Source organism: Callorhinus ursinus, unplaced genomic scaffold (genome assembly GCF_003265705.2).
Source record: "Callorhinus ursinus isolate GAN/ISIS: 27379988/994484 unplaced genomic scaffold, GSC_fseal_2.0 scaffold16, whole genome shotgun sequence".
Classification (NCBI taxonomy): Eukaryota; Metazoa; Chordata; class Mammalia; order Carnivora; family Otariidae; genus Callorhinus; species Callorhinus ursinus.
This window is the reverse complement of record NW_027397078.1, coordinates 29,934,700-29,945,702: the sequence shown is the minus strand read 5'-3', so window position 1 is coordinate 29,945,702 and position 11,003 is coordinate 29,934,700. Positions and strand designations below refer to the sequence as shown.

The following is an 11,003-nucleotide window of genomic DNA, read 5'->3' as shown; positions in this document are numbered from 1 at the left end:
ACACACACACACACACACACACACACACACACACACACACACACACACCATGGCCAGGAAGTGAACTGCCATTGCCTTTGTTATGTACACATAAAGGAGTTAACTGTGGGAATCTTTCTTTGTGCTTATTTGGAAACAGTACTTTGAGGAAATGGACATTTGGGTGGCGCCCATACTTGGGTGACCCACTTGTCCCAGTTTTCCTGGGACTTCACCAGTTTTGGCACTGAAACTCCCATGTCCCGACTGTATGTGTTGCTATTTCTTCCCACTGGATACACAAGGGGGCATTGTAACCATTCAGTCGTGCATTCCTCAAACATTTATTGGGTGCCTAATCAGAGGTGTGAGTGCTGCCCAAGAACCTAGCAGCGAGGATGGGATGGCATGACAGGAAAGTGAGGAACCTTCCATGATCCCCCATCAGAAAGAGTAAAATATGTATTCGAATGAACAAACACTTACATGGCACTTACTCCGGGCCAAGTACTATAATGAGCACTGTCCATTTAGCATTTAACCCTCATAAGCACCCCAAGGCATAGTTACTATCATTACCGTCCCCACTGTAAAAAAGTATAGGCAAAGAGGGGCTAAGAACCCTGCATATCGCACAGCTGGCCAGTGGCACAAAGCCAGATTTGAAGCCAGGCAAGGTCCTCCTTGCTCCAGAGTCCATGCCCTGAACTACTGTGGTGGGCTTCGAGAAAGGGACCTGAACCCCCTCTAGAACTCTGTGTGCCCTCAGCCTCTTTCTAGCCCTGCTTAGAGGTTTCTCCCTAGCTCAGCAGTTCTCAACCCTGAGGACACATTACAATCACCCAGGGAGTTTAAAAGATAATACTGATTCCCCAGGACACTACTTGCAGAGATTTTGATGTAACTAAGCCACTTTGACCTGGACATCAGGATTTCTTTTTAAAGATTTTCTTTATTTATTTATTATGAGGGAGAGACAGAAAGAGAGCGAGCAAGAGAGAGAGAGAGCAGGGGGAGGAACAGAGGGAGAAGGAAAGAGAGAATCCCAAGCAGACTCCACGCTGAGCATGGAGCCCGATGTGGGGCTCGATCTCACCACCCCGAGATCACGGCCCCAGCTGAAATCAAGAGTTGGATGCCCAACCGAGCCACGCAGGTGCACCATGGACATCAGGGTTTTTTAAAGCGCCCTCAAGGATCGAACGTACAGTTGGGTCTGAGAACAAGGTGGCTAGACCCTCCCGTCGGGCAAGTTGGGCTAAGTCTTCTGATCAGTGCTTCCCAATGCTAAAGTGCATCTCAGTCAGCTAAGAACCTGATTAAAATGCAGATTCTGATTCAGTAGGTTTGGAGTGGGGGTGGGAGGACCAGAGATTCAGCATTTCTAACCAGCTCTCAGGGTGCTGATGTTGTTGGTTTATAAATCACACTTGGGGTAGAAAGGAGTTTGAGGCAAAGAGTAGTCCGCACTCCATAGACCTACTGAGTCAGAATCTGCATTTTGATGCACATTTGAATTGCAGAAGTCCTACTCAAACCCTGAGCTCCCCACAGGCTCTGGGAATGGCTTGCAGATGTGCCAAGGTATTGCCTCCCCTCGGCTCTTAGAAGCTTGGTTGGTGACCTCCAGGGTGCAACCGTAAGCAGCCTCAATGACCCCATGTGTATGCAAATAGTATGTTTCACCGTTGACCATCAGGGAGAAAAGAGTGGGGAGTCCTACTCTAATAGAATCTTCCTACCCCCTTCTTCCCTCACACCTCCGGCAAGCCTTTGCTCACACTCTTTCTCCCACCTGCCTTTGGCCAGCCTTACCAGATTTCTGAAGGTCGAGCTCCCGTCCTAATTCCTCATCTATGGAACCATTCCCATTTCCACATGGCCGTGTCAAACCAACAGACACTATTTTATTCATATCCCAAACAGCGAATAACATTTCCTATGTACCAGGCACTGTTCTATGCCCTTAAAATTATTCATTCAGTCATTTAATCCCCATTTTGCAGGCAGGAAAGCTGAGGCACAGAGCAGTGGAAGAAGTTGCTCAAGGTCACAGAGCTAATAAGTGGCAGGGTCAAGATTCAAATGCGAGTAATCTGGCTTTGGAATCACTACACTGAAGCACAATGATAAGATTCTTCTCACTGGTGTGGGACTCACATGGAAGAATTTGCAAATGATGCAGAGTGCAGACAGAAAAAGAAGACGTATGATTTCCTGTGGCTGCTGTGACAGACTACTAGTCACTGGGTGGCTTAAAACAACAGAAATGTCTTCCTTCACAGTTCTGGAGGCCAGTAGTCCAAGCTCACATTGTTGGCAGAGTCATGCTCCCTCCGGAGCCTCTAGGGAAAGATCCTTCTTCGCCTCTTCCTGGCTTCTGGCGGTGACCAGCAGTCCTCAGTGTTCCCTGGGCTCAGAGACACAGCACCCTCATCTCTGCCTCCATCACCACAGGGGCTTCTGTGTTTCTCTCTCTGTCCTCTCTTCTGCTTGTAAGGACACCAGTCATTGCATCAGGGCCCATCCTACCCCAGGATGGACCCCTCTTAACTAACTGGACCTGCAAAGACCTGATTTCCAAATAAGGTCACCTTCTGAGATCCCAGGGGGACACGAACTTGGGAGGGGCAGGGGAGACACTATTCAACAAAGGACAGAAGAGCACAGAGATTGTTTCAGGGCAGAAAGTGTTTCTTAAAAATCCTCAGCTATAATTTGTTTCAAAATGCTGCTGAGGCCTTAGGACCCGTGACTGACACTTTCCAGATTCAGCTGAGGCATAGCGAGCCACGGAATCGCTGTTAAGTTTTGGTCAACAGATGGCAATTTCTTCAGTGCCAAAAGGACATCCTTTAAAAGCTTCTGCCCACTGTTCAATATCTGACCGTGCTTGCGGGTTCTCCCCAGACCAAATCAATCAGATTGATTTTATCTGTACAACAGGTAAAATAAAACTGCTGCTTTTGAAGATTTTTGTCGGTGGCAGGTGCAGAGGTGAAATGTGCACTGTTCGAGTGGCCACGCGTTATGTAGGCCAGCACATAATGGGGAAGCAGCCCTTGGTAGCCTGGGGTGATCTTTCGGGTGAACCACTTGGACATCAGAACTTCTCTGTGAAATATCCAAGCCCTCTCTATGATAAGCTAAGGAGGAATCTTGTTGTGAGCATAGATATTCTGAGCCAAGACCAACTGAAGCAACGTGCAGAGGAAAGTTCCAAGTCCAGAAAAAGAGCCAAAGAGGATGGTATCTATACTGCCTACCTCACCACGTCAATGCAGAACTCCTAGAGAAGGAGCCAGGTCCTGCCACCGTTTCAGGCACTCGGCATGACGTGTGGGTTGTAAATGAGTCGGTATTAGAGCAGTTAGGTGCTGGGCTAAAAGGAGACGCTGTGAATACTGATCAAACAAGTACCAAAAAATCAGGAACTAAGTGACCAAAAGGTGACACTGGTGGAGAAGCTGCTTCTGAGGATGAGTGGTAGTGTTCCTGAGTGCAAGAAAACGAGCTCTCCAAACCAGAGGTGTTGCTGTTGCTGGGCCCTGAAGGATCAGTATTCAGACTGTTCTAAGTGAGCCCATCGTCCCTTCATTTCTGTGATCCCTGCCACACCTGCAAAGAGGAAAATGAAGTAACTGATGTCCCTCCCTGCCAAGGCACCATTTTGGCTCCAGTCATTACAGCTGACCTATAAGAAAAGGAAGAAAACCCCAAATTTCCTGATTCCTGCAGCTCAGTGGAATTCTCAGATTTGGCTCCCGGTTCTTAAAGCCCAGAGACCATCTCAAGCATGAGAGAACACTCAGATGGCCTCACGGAGCAGAGACCAGATACACAAAATATGAAGGACTGACAAAAATCTCTTGATGCTGTGTAGCACATGTGAGAAGGGGCTACACGACAGAAATATTCCCGGAAGAACAGGCCACCTCATCACTTGTCTCCACTGTGCCAGAAGATTAAAGAAGCCTGGGGCTTCATGCCCTCTTTGCAAGAACATTCAGCTGGTTATTAAGGTTTTTATGGCCTAGCTGAATGGGCAAGTTGCAGAGAAATGATAACCAGAGCCAGGTCAGGGATAAAACTGTCAGTACTGAGCATCTCCATTCAGTGAGACCCACTGCATCCGTTCACTGATTCATGCAAACGTCTATGCGCTGGGGCATTTTCCCTTCTAAATTCATATGGAATTTGAGAGCAATTCTTTAAAACCAGATCATCAATCTGGGGGCTCCTTTTACATGGAAAGTGACTTTCGTCACTCCATTCTTCCTCTAAAAAAGAGGTTCTGGGAGGGAGCAATTACAAAGATAAACAGGAAAATACATCCATTCGCCAAATTATCTGAAGATTGACCTTCTCCCTAATTAATTTTCTTCCCTACCTTTCTCTTCCACTCTGTTGGAGAATGCTCTTTGGCATAAAAATCCAAGGTGGCTATGAGAAAAACATTAAAGCTAACAATCAAAAACCACAAATAATGTGACGTGTTATTGATCATTTACTTTACACTCAAGCTACATGGATCTGAGAAATCAAAAGAAAAAATAAGAAGCTTGAAAAACAAGAGATTTGTTCCATGTATGCCCCAGAATAATGGCTCTCAGACTTTTTGCTAACATACCCCTCAAAGAATTTTGAGAAACTGTATGCTCTTTTCCACGTTAAAAAAAAAAAAAACCCGAGATATAATGAACATACAACAAAACACACAGACCTTAAAAGTTCTTTTCCTATGAGTTTTAGGCACTTGAATACCCGCCACCCAAAACAAGCTACAGAACATTTCCATCACCTGAAAATCATCCCTCTGGCCCCTTTGTGGGTAATCTTCCATTTCCTGACTCTCACCCGGGATCAGTCTTCCTTCTGCACATCTTTATTTTTTTTTATTTAAGTTCAATTAGCCAACACATAGTACATCATTAGTTTTAGATGTAGTGTTCAATGATTCATCAGTTGCGTGTAACACCCAGCCTTCTGCACATCTTTGATATCTAAATTCTCAAAATACACTTTATTGCGCACAAAGGAGAACCTGAGCAGCTAACATTTTCCACAGTTCCTTGGTGAGGAATGACTGACGGGGAATATGGAACCACTGTGCGTGTTATTTGTAGTTTGCAATAGGCAGAATTTTACTTAAAGATGGCTCCGCCTCACACTTTGGGCCCAGGTATTCTCTCAGCCTTTTCCATGCTCTTCCTTTATTACACCCTGACTAACATAACCTCATCAGTATCCGTAAGAACACGAAACCATGAGTTTAGGGCTGAGTGAGCCGGTCAGGCCAACGGTGCCCTTTCTAGAATGTTGTCTTCCCTAACAACAGTTAGTAAGGGGAGGTAGGAAAGTGTGTTCCCTGCTGCATTTGATCATTCAGTTGGCATTTGGCATAATCTGCCTTGAACCACTGGGTAACTGTTTGTGGATGGGATAGTTCATGCCCCAGCTGGACTGAGATATAATGACAAAGGAACAGATATTGGACCAGAAGACTGGGGTAAAAGACTCAATTCTGCCATTATGATGTGATCAGGGACAGAGTCCTCAAACTTTCTGAGCCTCTGTAGACTGTCAAACAGGACTAAGACCCACCTCACTGGGACACTGTGAGGAGAACTTAGGCAAGAAGAGTAGAAGTGCTTTGTAAACTGTCAAGTTCTCGTCAGTGAACTCTATCACTATTCTTTTAAACAGGAGCTAATTCTTACACTTTGCACCCTTGTTGAACATTGCATGTAGGAGGTCTTAACAAGTATGTGTTAACTGAGGGATATATTTGTTTATAATCAATAAGAATAAAGAGTTGTAAATGTTATTGCTTGGGGAATCAAAAATTTACAAATTAAATTCTCAGTGCACACATATGAATATAGATTTCTTACCCTCAGCTTAATATGGACACAGAAGATATAAGAAACAAGCCGTATTCGGTTTTTAAAAAAGCGATCTGCAAAATTCCATCCCTTGGTAATCTGAACGTTTGTAGGCAAAATTATCCCCACTCATTCTTTTCCCACCTGGAAAGTTACGTAATAGCACATGGTGTAACCTCTCTTTGGAGCATCCATTTGCTATCCTTAATCACATCAGCAGTTCTCCCAGGAACCGTTTCAAACATTTTCACACTTGCATAAATTGTAAAGCTAAGAACAAGAAATACTGTTCTGGTAAAGGGGAGGCCATAGTTAATTTTATGGATAATTAATTAGTCCACCTAGCAAACCAGTGTTAAAGTCCCACTATGAGCCAGGTATTCAGGAATAGAATACAAAAACAAGGTGATAGAGGGGGTGCTAGCCAAGATGGATCAGCCCCCACTGATTACATCTGAGAACTCCAGACAGGATACAGCAACAACAACAGCAACTACTGACAGAAGATTCCGCAAAGCAAGTAATAGCAGACCGATGGGGGAGGCAAGTCAAAGAAGTCAGTATGGTGGCATATTTCCTGGGTGGTTTTTTTTTTTTTTCCCCCTCTTATTTCCCAGTTTTGACCCCTGGGTGACCCAAGTTGCAGAGCTGTACAGTGGCTCTACACATGTTGTGGCTCCTCCCTCCCATACACCCTAAGTTCTCTCTACTCGACTGAGGGGAAGAAGAGGGAGGACCATATGTGAGAGGTTTTAATGGGCTAGGCCTAGAAGTGAGGCACATCACTTCTGCCCACATTCCATTGGTTAAGACTTAGTCACATGGTCACTCCTAACTGCATAGGAGCCTGGGAAATGTAGTCTAGCTATCGGCCAAGAGGAAAGTAAAATATAGATACTAAGCAGCACCAAAATATTCTGTGTCATAACTGCCTTAGTACACAAAGGGGTGCGCAGGGAGCGTTGTGAACATAGCAGGGACTTCCGATCAGAACGGCGAGAGAGACCAGAGAAGGCTTTCTGAAGGACAGGGCGTGAGTTCTGCAAGGTAATCAGGGAGGTGAAAAGAGAAGCGTGGGAGGACACCAAAGCATGTGCAAAGATGCAGAAGCAAGAAACACGCTGGTGAATCCGAGAGACCCCAAGTGAGTCCCTCGTCGTTGGGCAACAGCTGAATGCGAAGAGAGCCGGGAGATGAGCCTCGAGAGGGAGGCGGGAGCCAGTATTTGAGCCAGAAATCACTGTTATATTTTAAGCAAAGGTGTAATAGAAACTGGTTTCCAACTTAGAAAAAGCCTGGTAATTAATTCTGTAGAGGGTAGCTGGAAGCAGTACAAGAGTTAGGAGACTTTTGTCCTGGTCCAGGCAAGAAGCAACTTGGGCTTGAAGTAAGCAGTGGGGTACTGTGAGGGGATCAGATATGAGATCTGAGACGCTCGTGAGTCAAAACTCTTAAGACTTAGTGGCTGATTGAACATGTTACTTGATATCATGAAAGGAGTCAAGGAAAATGCCTTTGTTTCATTCATTTAACAAATATTTATTGAACATCTACGATCGGTGTTCCTCTAGGTGCTGAAGATACAACAATGAATAAACAAGCAAAGTTCCTGTCCTCCCAGATTTTACATTCTGGTGGAAAATTCTAAAACACTAACAAGTAAATATAAATTTATAATGTGATTATATTTAGCCAATAACCTGTTGTGCTTGAGATATCCTTACGGGACGTCTGTATGGGGGTTGTTTAATTGCAAGTTATTTCTATGAGTCTGTTGCTCAGGAGAGAAGCCTTGGCCATGGGTGTGGATTTGGGAGTCATCAGCGTATGGGTGGATGCAAGTGACAAGAAAACCAATACAAACTAGTGCAAGGAGAAAAAGGGAATCCATGGCTGAAGACACCAAACAGCCCTGGGGTTGTTTCTTCAGCTTTAGGCACAGCTAGATACAGGGTTTTAAATGACAGTACTGGATTTCTGTCTCTCTTTTAATTAATTTCTTGGACTCTTTTGGGCAGGATGGCCTCTGGCAACGCCAAAGTCCCCATTTAACATCTAGTCATTCAACAACTCAGCAGAGATTTGTTTTGGTTTTTGTTTTCTGATAGCTCCAGCAGAAAAGTCTCTGTAAAGACTATGATTGATTCATCGGGGATTACATGTCCATTCTTGAACCAAGCCCTGTAACTTGGGAGTTGGAACATTCTGATCGACCATGCCTGGGTCATGAACCCAAGCCTGTGGCAATGCGTGGGACAGGGTCAGCTCCATAAAACCCACAAGTGTGCTCCTCCAGGAAAGAGAAGTTCTGGTACTAGCAGTTAGGGAAAGAGCTAATGAGCAGGCAAAGACCAGAATGTTCTCTATAGGTGGAAACTGAGGGTTGGGTATTAGTGAGGTCACCCTGAGGGGACATATAGAACGAGAACCTAGAACTGATGTCAAAATCCTGGGGAGCATGACACTTAGAAGCTGAATGGGGAAAAAAAAAAAAAAAAAGATGATCCTGCAAAAGAGATGCAGAAGAGGCCAGCGCTGCGGGAAGAGATCCCGAAGCCAGGTGATGTCCCAGAAACCAACTGAGTGAGTTTCAAAAAGAACTGAGTCAACAGTCACAGAGGAGCCAATGCAAATGAGGACAGGAGCCGTGACCTGATATCCTGACCATATCCTACCCATATATGACCATATCCTACCCATACCCATGAGGTAAAGCTAGGCAGTGCTCCCTGGAGAACAGAAGGTGCTATGAAGGAGAAGTACACCAGATTGCCGGGGAGGAAGACCTGGGAATTTCACTAAAGCAAATGGCTCTATGCGTAGCAGCTTCTTGAACTGAGAGGCATATCCAGAGGATCAGGAACACCGTGGGATGAACACGAAGCATCTCTCTTGACCCTCAATTCTACGCAAAAAAAAAAAAAAAATTATAGGGTGAGTCGCAATTATTTCTATAACAGAACAAACATAGCTAGATTATGGTGCAGGATGCAAAAATCTGTGGGATTTTTAAGCTAAAATACTAACCTTTGTACTTGCAACAGGATCCCTTCAGAATATACTCTCAAGGGTTCCTTGCAGTGAACATCCCTTCCTCTCTGGTTAGGGGGTCTGCGGGTAGAAGAGAATGGGAAGCGTGATTATTTATCATCTGCACATTTGCCTGCTGCTCCGTAAACAGGATGTTTTAGGACAGACCCACTGACCAATAATGATAATAGTGCCTATAACAGGCACTGTTCTACAGGCTTGACCTTGGTTATACCTCACAATAATCCCATGAGACGGAGTATTATTATCATCACTCCTGTTTTAAAGATGAGGAAGCTGGCGCACAGAGAGGTTGAATAACTTGCCCAAGGTCACACAGCTCCAGATTTAAACCTGGAGCTCCTGGCTCTGGCTTTTGAGTCAGTGTCCCTAACCACAGCACATACTGCAGTGTTCAGCCCTGTGGTTTCCACGCGGTGCACGTGTCACACCATACGTTCTGAGACTGCCTCAGAAAAACTTTAGTCCTTGTAAGATGGTCTGTAAATGTTTGGAAAAGGCAGGGCTGGGGAAGCTGTGTCCCACCCCTGCCCTATCCAGCCCACTGACTGGTGATACGATGGACATGCCACAGAGGCACAGAAGCCCTACAGCCCTACTCACAGGCACCTTTGCACTGGTAACCTTGGAACCATGGGAATTTGTCGGTCCACTGGGTGACGTTTATCTGAGCCCCATGATTACCTTTTTGTTTGGACTTGCACTTTGAATCTTTATTGGTTTTAATGCATTCCCCAAACGAAAAAATAATTTCAGAGGTGCTTCATACAATAGCTGGTTTCATAAAAACATTATGCTGTAAGCTTTTCATAACCTGAGTATGAAGAGACAAACAAATCTGCAATCATCTGGTACTAATCTGGTTTCCTTGAACGTGTATGCATAAATTACTTTTTACGTTATTTCTGAATGTACACAAAGATAGCTCGAGCAGTATATGAACCCCCGGAGCTCTGTCATCCAGCAACAACCATTTACCCATGGCCAATCTCACCCATTTCCTAAGTAAGAACCAACTATCATGTCATTTCATCCATAAATATTTCCAGGCGTATCTCTAAAAGATAAGAAGGATTATTTTTAAAGATAACTACAATCCCAGTCCACATTCATATTTCCACAAATTATTTTTAAAATTCTGCTCTTTCTAAAGTTCTATACCCATTAATTATTAACTTGAATGCTTTTGTTATTGTTGATATGATTTTTAAATTCTTGATCGTGAGAAACAAAGCCCAAAATGTAGAGAAAATAGTAGGATGAACCCCCTGCACCCATCACTTAGCTTCAACAATTAATCTGTATTTGGTCCATCCTGCTTCATTTACTTTCCCCTTTTTATATCCTCCTTTCGCTGGCTGTTCATAAAGCAATCCCCGAGACAACACTTCCTGTCATTGGGCATGCATTCTTAGCTTGGTTGGTGGCAAGAAAATGTAGAGGTGTTCTCTGATAGGCAGTTATATATTTATTTCGTTTCTAAATCCCTGGAAAAGGATTAGATTAAATGCAACATTTTCAGTGGACCAGATAAACCGCCACTTGGTGCTTTTGCTCTTTCTTTTCTTTTCTTTTTTTTGAGTAATGTTTAAAATAAAACCAAATTCTAAACAAATGGCACTAATAGTCTATGACATGAATACCAAACAGAGTATTTGTGTCATACACCCTCTGTCAGCTGTGCCCAGATCTTTAAAGGTACACATTTTTCCAAGACTAAGTGAATAAAACTGAAACCAAAAAAAAGTAAGCCTCATTATAATTTTGAAAAAGAAAGAAAAAATGTAAAGAGACACCATCAGCTGGTTTAGATTGGAAATGGGGCCTGAATGATGACACTCCCATTGGCAAAACCCCTGGCTTCCTCTCACACTCCTAGGTTTTAATATCCACTCTTTTCCAAACAGCTCTTAGAAGCCCTTTGAGAAGAGTGCATTTCCTTGCCTGCGAGGCAGAAGAAGTATTTTAGGCTTTGGGATCTCAGAAGGTAATGACACAGGTCATGATTTACCAAGATGACTTTGTTTTGCCTTGTGGAAACTCACCATGAAATCCACAGTAACACCCACGGTAACTGTGAAATCATAG

General features: G+C 44.1%; 1 pseudogene; it reads left to right on the top strand.

The window, feature by feature from the left end:
- LOC112812628 (protein Mdm4-like) overlaps positions 1-4,016 on the top strand; it is a 16,030-nt pseudogene extending 12,014 nt beyond the window's left edge.
- The last annotated feature ends 6,987 nt before the right edge of the window (positions 4,017-11,003 follow it).